This window comes from Salmo salar, chromosome ssa23, assembly GCF_905237065.1.
Source record: "Salmo salar chromosome ssa23, Ssal_v3.1, whole genome shotgun sequence".
In the NCBI taxonomy this organism is placed as follows: Eukaryota; Metazoa; Chordata; class Actinopteri; order Salmoniformes; family Salmonidae; genus Salmo; species Salmo salar.
The window spans coordinates 20,822,927-20,833,029 of NC_059464.1; positions in this window are offsets into that span (position 1 = coordinate 20,822,927).

The following is a 10,103-nucleotide window of genomic DNA, read 5'->3' on the forward strand; positions in this document are numbered from 1 at the left end:
AGCAGGCACAGGATAGACCGGGTCTTGAAGACGCACTGGAGGTCTGGAGCGCATGGCCTGCACAACCCATCCTGGCTGAGTTGTTACTGAAGCCCGGCACGGGCAGAGTGCTGGCACAGGGCGAACTGGGCTGTGCTGAGGAATGATGGCTGCCGTACGTAGAGCAGGCGCAGGGTAGCCTGGGCCTAGGAGACGCACTGGTGGCCAGATGTGCTGCGCCGGCGCTCTTCTCCCTGGCTGGATGCCCACTCTAGCACGGCACTTGCGGGGGGCTGGTATCGACTGCACCGGACTGTGCGTGCGGATGGGCGAGACCATGCGCACTTCCGCATAGCACGGTGCTCTCCACGCCAAACGCTCCCCATAATAAGCATGAGGAGTTGGCTCAGGTCTATTGCCTGACTTACCCCAACTCCCCGTGTGCCCCCCCCAAAATAATTTCTGGGGCTGCCTCTCAGGTTCCCGTAGCTCCCTTAACTTGTCCTCCCAGAATCTACGTTCCGACTCCCATGTCCATCCTTCTCCCCGATGCTCCAATCCACGCTGCATGGTCTTCTTGTGGTGGGTGGTTCTGTAACGGCTCTCAAATGGAGTAGACCAAGGCGCAGCGTGGTTAGTGCTCATCATGAATTTATTATACTGAGAACACAATAAACAGAGAAGCAAAAGACGACAGCCAAACAGTTCTGTCAGGTAAGATATACTAAACAGAAATAAACCACCCACAAAACACAATGAGAAAACCCCTACATAAATATGGTCTCTAATCAGAGGCAATGAGATCAGCTGCCTCCAATTAGAGACCAACCCCAAACAATTCCAACATAGAAACAGAAAAACTAGATATTTAAACATAGAATTAGAATAACATAGATCACCCCCCCCAAAAAAACACACAAAACAAACACCCCCTGCCACGCCCTGAGCGAACTATAATAACAAAATGATCCCTTACTGGTCAGGACGTAACAAGTCTAGAGAAAAGGAGCCATAGTTTCAGAAATCATGGGTAAGCAATTATCAAAAACTGTAACTGGAATGACATTCACTCTCACAGACCAAACATAACTATCTGAAAGCCACACCCCTACTAAGCCACGCCTCTAGTCTTCTGAGCTGACACGTTGGGTCAAAAATCAATAACCCAGCATCATTAACCGAGCACCAAGCATCAATAACCTGGCAGTCTTTAAAGAAAACAAACCACCTAAGTGACCCAATGCCTGCAATCCAGCAGTTGGGTAACGAAACAACCCCAAAAATGTTTGTGTAGCTAGCAAAATTATAATTATTATATATTTTTATATTATTATATTTGGAAGCATTGCCTTTAAATTGTTTAACGTGGGTCAAACATTTCGGGTAGCCTTCCACAAGCTTCCCACAATAAGTTGGGTGCATTTTGGCTCATTCCTCCTGACAGAGCTGGTGTAACTGAGTCAGGTTTATAGGCCTCCTTGCTCGCACACGCTTTTTCAGTTCGCCCACAAATTTTCTATGGGATTGAGGTCAGGGCTTTGTGATGGCCACTCCAATACCTTGACTTTGTTGTCCTTAAGCCATTTTGCCACAACTTTGGAAGTATGCTTGTGGTCATTGTCCATTTGGAAGACCCATTTGCGACCAAGCTTTAACTTCCTGACTGATGTCTTGAGATGTTGGTTCAATATATCCACATCATTTTCCTTTCCTCATGATGCCACCGATTTTGGGAAATGCACCAGTCCCTCCTGCAGCAAAGCACCCCCACAACATGATGCTGTCACCCCCGTGCTTCACGGTTGGGATGGTGTTCTTTGGCTTGCAAGCCTCCACCTTTTTCCTCCAAACATAACGATGGTCATTATGGCCAAACAGTTCTATTTTTGTTTCATCAGACCAGAGGACATTTCTCCAAAAAGTATGATCTTCGTCCCCATGTGCAGTTGCAAACTGGGCGGTTTTAGAGCAGTGGCTTCTTCCTTGCTGAGCGGCCTTTCAGGTTATGTCGATATGAGACTCATTTTACTGTGGATATAGATACTTCTGTACCTGTTTCCTCCAGCATCTTTACAAGGTCCTTTGCTGTTGTTCTGGGACTGATTTGCAATTTTCACACCAAAGAACGTTCATCTCTAGGAGACAGAACGTGTGTCCTTCCTAAGAGGTATGACAGCTGCGTGGTCCCATGGTGTTTATACTTGCGTACTATTGTTTGTACAGATGGACGTGGTACCTTCAGACGTTTGGAAATTGCTCCCAAGGATGAACCAGACTTGTGGAAGTCTACAATCTTTTTTCTGAGGTCTTGGCTGATTTCTTTTGATTTCCCCATGATGTCAAGCAAAGAGGCACTGACTTTGAAGGTAGGCCTTGAAATACATTCACAGGTACACCTCCAATTGACTCAAATTATGTCAATTAGAAAATCAGAAGCTTCTAAAGCTATGACATAATTTTCTGGAATTTTCCAAGCTGTTTATAGGCACAGTCAACCTAGTGTATGTAAACTTCTGACCCACTGGAATTGTGATACAGTGAATTATAAGTGAAATAATCTCTCTGTAAACAATTGTTGGAAAAATTACTTGTGTCATGCACAAAGTAGATGTCCTATCTGACTTGCCAAAACTATGGTTTGTTAACAAGAAATGTGTGGAGGGGTTGAAAAACGAATTTGAATGACTCCAACCTAAGTGTATGTAAACTTCCGACTTCAACTGTATATTGTGCTAAATGGCAATGCTAACCATTTAGATAATGTTAGCTAGCAAGCAAACTGGCAGTGTTATATGGGATAATGGAGAGTGAAGAGATTTTCTTCATATTGCTACATAGCTAGCTGGGTCAATTATTTAGTGTTGTGTGCATTGAGCTGCACTTACCACCCCATTCAGTTAGATGTGTGTGACTGTATGGTTCAGTTAGCAAGCTAACGTTAGCTAGCTAGTTAGCTATTAAATGAGCAGGTGCACATGATCAAACTGAACCTAACAACAAAATCATTCTCCAAGCACAAAACTCCTTAGCTAGATGTAAAAGATGGAAAGACTTGCTCTAGTTCTAAATATGTATTATGCAGCTTTATTGTTTTAGTTAGAACAATTCTGATGAAAAGTGGGTGGATCACACAGAGAAAAGTGCCCTCTTTTTTCCTTTTTCTTGTCACTTCCATCGGCTCCCACACGTGGAGGTTTGTGCTCTCTGATTGGCTCAAGGTCAAGTTTCTCAGCCACTGACGAGCATTGTGATTCTACAAGTAGAAACGTCTGTACCAGGATGGTACACAGAAGGGCCGTCTTTTGTTTTACCAAGAGAAGGGAAGTCACGTCCTCCTATGATGCTAAGTACTTATCGGCAGTCAGATTTCTCAGTGAGTGTGTACCATTACTGTACTGACTATGCTGCTGCTGTCTCAGCTAGCCTTACTGCTTAGAATACTGCTTTATAGATGGAAAAACTTGTGAAACCCGAAGTATTCATTCTATAGAGCTTTCCATGTAGTGGTGAGACATGTGAAGTGTGAAAGTTAAAAAGGAAATTACACAGCTCTTTGCCTTACACCTTATAACCAAAGCTGACCGATAGTCAATTTAGTTAATGAGTGCAACGTAAAGGTTAAAAATTGCAATTAGGTTTGATATGCGTTGAGAGAAGGCAATCACCAGGGTTAGACAGTGGATCTATAGCTGTGCAAATGTAATTAATGCAGCCAAAGACAAAGGCTGGTCTTAAGCCATAGACAAGTACTGCATGCATGTACATTCTTGTTTCAGAGGCTGTGTGTGTGTGTGTGTGTGTGTGTGTGTGTGTGTGTGTGTGTGTGTGTGTGCGTGCGTGCGTGAGTGCGTGTACATTTTACTATACTTGTGAGTACCAGAAGTCCTCACAAGAACAGTAAATCAACTAAAATTCTGAGAAATTAGGACATTTTTCTGGTCCTCACTTGTAAAAATGCTATTTTAGGCTTAGGGGTTAGATTTAGGGTTACAATTAGGGTTAAGGTTAGGGTTAGAGTTAGAACGTAGGGTTAGGTTTTTGGGGCAGGGGTTGGAACCGGTTCAGGGACAGAACCGAAAACCATAAAAGTACTTTTTTTTGAGGAACAAAACCATAACTGAGAACGAAAGTGTTCTGTAAAGTTCCAGAACAGAACCATTATTTAAAAGCATGGGAACTGGTTAATAAAGTGATTATATGTTCCGGGAATTTCTTTTCCAGTCCAGCTGAAAATGTTTCACAGTGTGTGTGTGTGTGTGTAGACTACCTGCCCCTCCCCCTTCCTCCGAAGCACGCATAGTCTACTGTAGTTACAAGCATTATTCAGAAATTAGAGAGAGATATTTTTAATTAGAGAAGAATGGATTCAGTTTTTCAATGCTAGTTAAGGATACTATAGTTATCAAGTTTCACATTGGATTTATTAACTACAAAAAGGTAAAAAAAAAAAGTGTAATTATGGTGCCGCTCTGCACACACAAGCTTAGCTAGCTCTGGTCTAGCTCTTGAAAACTCCAGGTGGCATTATGAGTAATGTAATAGAACTGAGAGTCATGATCAAGGGCTAGCGCTGGTCCACCGTCAGTTAAGCCAACTCTCTGAAATTCAAAGACATTCAAAGTTCCTTCATAGAAGCCGCTCCTCTGTAGGTATAATACTGTGGGCCTAATTCAGATAACGCACGTCATAACAAGATGCCCAGCGCTTCATGTTCAGTGCTCTCCGAACCGACAAAATGTCTATCTATTCTCGCACCCTACACTACACTTGTCTGTCCAATGCACTACATACTGTAGTTTGCCCGCTCCATAGCAAGTTGCTCTATCCATTGATGAAGCAATTTATTGTTCAGCTAAATGTAAATATATATATATATTTCAGATGTTTAAAAAGGAACAGAAAGGAACGATATAGCCATCACTTTTTTTTTAACCGGTTCAGAACTTATTTTGTAGTCGGAACATTGGAACGGAACAAGAAAATGTATTTTCCAATTTAAACAATTGGAAAATACATTTGGTTTCAACCCCTGGTAAGGGGTTAAGGTTAGGGTTAGGGTTAGAGTTAGATAAGGGTTAGGTTTAGGGTTAGGGGTTAGGGAAAATAGGATTTTGAATGGGAATCAATTGTTTGTCCCCAAAAAGTCCTCACAAGTATAGTAAGACATAGCTGTGTGTATGTGCCCTTGCGTGTGTGCATGAATGTGCACGTGATGTTTGTGTGTGTGCATGTGTGTGAAGAAAGCGTGAGCATGACAGATGGTAGTGGCGGCTCATCAGATGTTAGTACCACAATAACTAGCCCATCACACTGTCCATTGGAGAATCACATCCTGAGACACATTCTACACAGGAGCACAGAATTTGGTGTTTATGTGAAACTGATGTGTTTCGTGCTGCTGTGTTGTCTCGGAAGAATTTGTACATGTGTGTGCTGGGTATATTGAAGTGTTTTTGTATTACTGGTTTATGTACTGGCGTGTATATGGTTTTCCTTGTGTGTGTTAGCGCATGCGTCGCAGTGTGTACATGCAGGTCAGGGAGTGTCTGTGTGTGGGAGAGATGACAGGCCGTCAGAGCTGCTGTGGAGAATTAAAGTAATGCTAAGGATGATAAAGGCCTGGAGGAAGGCTGGGAATTAACAGTCTGATCTGTGACACACACAGACACACATTTGGGGCAGCAGGTAGCCTAGTGGTTAGAGCATTGGGCTAGTAACTGAAATCGAATCCCCAAACTGACCAGGTAAAAATCTGTCCTTCTGCCCCTGAACAAGGCAGTTACTGTTCCCCAGTAGTCATTGTAATTAAGAATTTGTTCTTAACTGACATGCTTAGTTAAATAAAGGTACAAAAAAAATGTGAGCGAGAGAGGGAGGGAAGAAGATAGAGAGAGCAGGGTAGAAAAGGTTGTGGGGGACTTGTTTTTCTCTACTGACACTATAAGAAGCACTCGAAGGGGAATGCATTATTGACCAGACAGCAGGCAGGCTTTTAGATGCTGGAGACCAAATCAACCCACAGCACTTAACTTCCCTCAGGTCTACGTGCACGCACGCACGCATCCACAAGCACATACACACATAACCAAACCGTGTGAGGAGGACATTTGTAGAGCTCAGCCCTCTTAAAGACATTCTCTGGTACCTCTGTATACTTTTAGTTCTGAAAGTAGAGCCTATGAGCCAAAAGAAGTCCTCGAAAATTGCGTACTAGGTCACAAATGCAGATATGTGAACTACGTTATTGGTCTCTCTCTCTCTATCTCTCTCTACTGTGTGTGTGTCTTGCTAGCTGTCACTCACTTGGCAAGGTGCTATAACTCATTGGCTGAAACTCGAATTGATAGGAGGCTGACATCCAGCCAACTTGACACAACTGTGGGAAGCACTGGAGTCAACATGGGCCAGAATCCCTGTAGAACGCTTTCGACACCTGATAGAATCCATGCCCCAACGAATCGAGCCTGTCTGAGTGCAAAAGGGGGTGCAACTCAATATTAGGAAGGTGTTCCTAATGTTTTGTACACTCAGTGTATGAGCCAGTATCAGTACGGCAGTGAATTGAAACAGTATTTGGTAGTAATGTACTTAAACCCACATCATAATCCCACAGCCCTATGTCACATATTCAAACTGTTGAGCCACCTAGTGTGGTGGCTTCAGTCTGTCACACACACACACACACACAGTGGGGATGACGTGGGTCTGTGAGCTGTGGTAATTAGCTGCCTCTCAGTGGCGTCTCTCTCTCTCTCTGGCTGCTGGCTGCTGGAGTACACTGTTTCATTTAAGCTCTCATTATCCCCCTTAATAAGTCAACAAACACTCCAAACGCCGTGTGTGGAATACCCCAAAACACACACACACCCAAAGCACACACACACAAATACACACACACACACACACACAAACACACACTCCTCGTCGTCCCCGTTATTTGTGTGAGGAGGTGAGCCGCCCCCCCAGCCCAGTGGTCGTGGTGTAATGAGAAAATGAGTGTGTGAAAATGAGTTTGTTGTGTTACTGCCTGAATTTAAAATGGATTCAAATTTAGATTTTGTGTCACTGATCTACACACAATACCTCATAATGTCAAAGTCGAATGATGTTTTTTAAATGTTTACAAATTCATTAAAAATGAAAAACTGAAATGTCTTGAGTCAGTAAGTATTCAACCTTTTTGTTATAGCAAGCCTAAATAAGTTCAGGAGTAAGTCACGTAATAAGTTGCATGGACTCTGTGTGCAATAATAGTGCTTAACATGATTTTTAAATGACTACCCCACACATAGAATTATCTGTAAGGTCCCTAAGTCGAGCAGTAAATTTCAAGCACAGATTCAACCACAAAGACCAGGGAGGTTTTCATTTGGTTCGCAAAGAAGGGCCCCTATTGGTAGATGAGTAAAAAAAAACACAAAGCAAAATCTCTTTTAGCATGGTGCAGTTATTAATTACACTTTGGAAGGTGTATCAATACACCCAGTCACTACAAAGATACAGACGCCCTTCCAAATCAGTTGACGGAGAGGAATGAAACCGCTCAGGGATTTCACCATGCGGCCAATGGTGACATTAAAACAGTTACAGAGTTTAATGGCTGTGATAGGAGAAAACTGGGGATGGATCAACAACATTGTAGTCACTCCACAATGCTAACATAAATGACGGAGTGAAAAGAAGGAAGCTTGTACAGAATAAAAAATATTCCTAAAACATACATCCTGTTTGCAATAAGGCACCAATATTAATACTGCAAAACATGTGGCAAGGAAATTAACATTTTTGCCTGGAATACAAAGTGTTATGTTTGTGGCAAATCCAACACAACACATCACTGAGTACCACTCTTCACATTTTAAAGAATGGTGGTGGCTGCACCATGTTATGGGCATGATTGGGCTCCCGAGTGACACAGCGTTCTAAGACACTGCATCTCAGTGCAAGAGGTGTCACTACAGTCCCTGGTTTGAATCCAGGCTGTATCACATCCGGCTGTGATTGGGAGTCCCATAGGGCCGGCGCACAATTGGCCAGGCGTCATCTGGGTTTGGCCGGGGTAGGCCATCATTGTAAATAAAAATGTGTTCTTAACTGACTTGCCTAGTTAAATAAAGGTAAAACAAAAAAAATGCTTGTCATCTGCAAAGACTAGGGAAATGTTTAGGATAAAAAGAAACGGAATAGAGCACAGGCAAAATCCTAGACTAAAACCTGGTTGAGACTGCTTCCAACAGACACTGGGAGACAAATTCACCTTCCAGCAGGACAACAAGACAGAAAAATGGCTGTCTAGCAATGATCAATAACCAGTAAAAAGTATTTTTTTAAGAATAATGGGCAAATATTATACAATCCAGCTTTGCAAAACTCTTAGAAATATACCCACAATTTCTCACATGTGCAATCGCTGCCAAAAGTGATACATTTCCATTCATAAAAAATAAAAAATCGTCCACTAGAGAGTATTTTATGTTGCTCATTGCCAAAAAAAATGAAAATAAAATCCATTTAAATCCCTCTTTGTAACAAAACAAAATGTGGAAAAGGTCAAAGGGTGTGAATACTTTCTGAAGGCACTGTAGCAGAGCTCTGAGTCATGCAAAGTACTGATGCCATATTAAAGGAGATCACTGCAATATGTTCAGCCGCACAGTCAGACATCAGCAATGCTTTCATGGATATGCATCACAAACTGACCTCATTAGCATCTAAAACGATTCATAGCGACACCTTGTTTTGATCAAGATCTATAATGGCTTTGGTGTATCGTTCCATCTACCAGTGATAAGTTTAAATATTATACACATTATTATAGCTATTCTTAGGCCACAGTATGGGGTGATTTTAGGAACGCTTGTACAGAACAGTACCACACATTGGATGTTGGAAATACACGGCACAGTTATTTTAGGAGTTCTGCAGGTTTGTGATGTCTAGGGCCGGACAGATGAAAGCCATTCCCATCAGAGATAAAGGGCCAGTGTGAGTGACGGACGGGGAGCTAGTGAAAGTGTGTCAATGTCAGTGTAGTCTGTCAGCGCCCAGACCAGATCCATACAGGGTAAACATTGGGTAATCTGACAGGGAATTTAAGTGCCATAGAGGGAAAAGCAATCGCTCAGAGGAAGTGGGTGCAGGCAGCCGAGTGAGGGCATGGTGAAAAATCAGTTCCGCCTCTTTAATCTGGTGCCACCTTGACCTAGGTGCTATCAGTCCTGTTTCCATGCCAGCCTGGGCAGGGATGGACAATGAGCGTGTGGTGGCAGGGGCGACATTGGATATGGCAGGCAATGGCACTTGCCACACCCTAGCTCAAAACCAACATTTTAAAATAGGCTGCTAAAATCATTCCAATCCTGATTAAAATGATGTAACTTTGCCTCACCTAAGGTTTAGCTGAAATGATGCCACTGGGGGGTTGCCCACTGACACTGATACCTGGTCCCTACCCGGCACAGTATGTCATCAGGGAGGTGGCCTTTTCCAGACTATGTGTGCCCGGCTCTGAGGGCATGACTATATCTGACTAGAAATCACGCACAGGTTACATACACAGAGACATGCTCATGTGTGTACAGTCTGTGGATATTATTGCTAGCTCAGTTGGCAAGAGGTCAGTGTGTGTTTTAATCCGGTCTTGATAATCTCCACCGAGGATCACAACAGCAATCAAATAGGTCACATCAGCTGGAAATCTTTCTATTGGACTGATCTCTTTTTCTCCTCCCTGACCCCTCCCTCCTGCCATGAGAGCTCTCTCCTGTGGACCGTTCTTTCCCCTGCACCTTCCCCCTTGTCCTCACCCCTGCTCTCTCCCCTGCCCACTCTGTGCCCTGTGGATGCTCTCTCCCGTGTTCTCTCCCCTGCCTCCTTCCATCCTCTCCTCAGTCCCCTGCCCGAGGACTATTCTTTGCAGATTGCTCTCTCCCCTGTGTGGGTTCTAACGCAGTGCAGTGTGACAGTTGGGTTAAATGCGGAAGACACATTTCAGTTGAATACATTCAGTTGGACAACTGAGTAGGTATCCCCTTTCCCTTTCCCAGACGCAGATAGCTAACTGAGGTACATGTTTTGGCTAATCACCAGAAAGGTCCTGGCACAGGCCTCTGTCACCTAGCAAC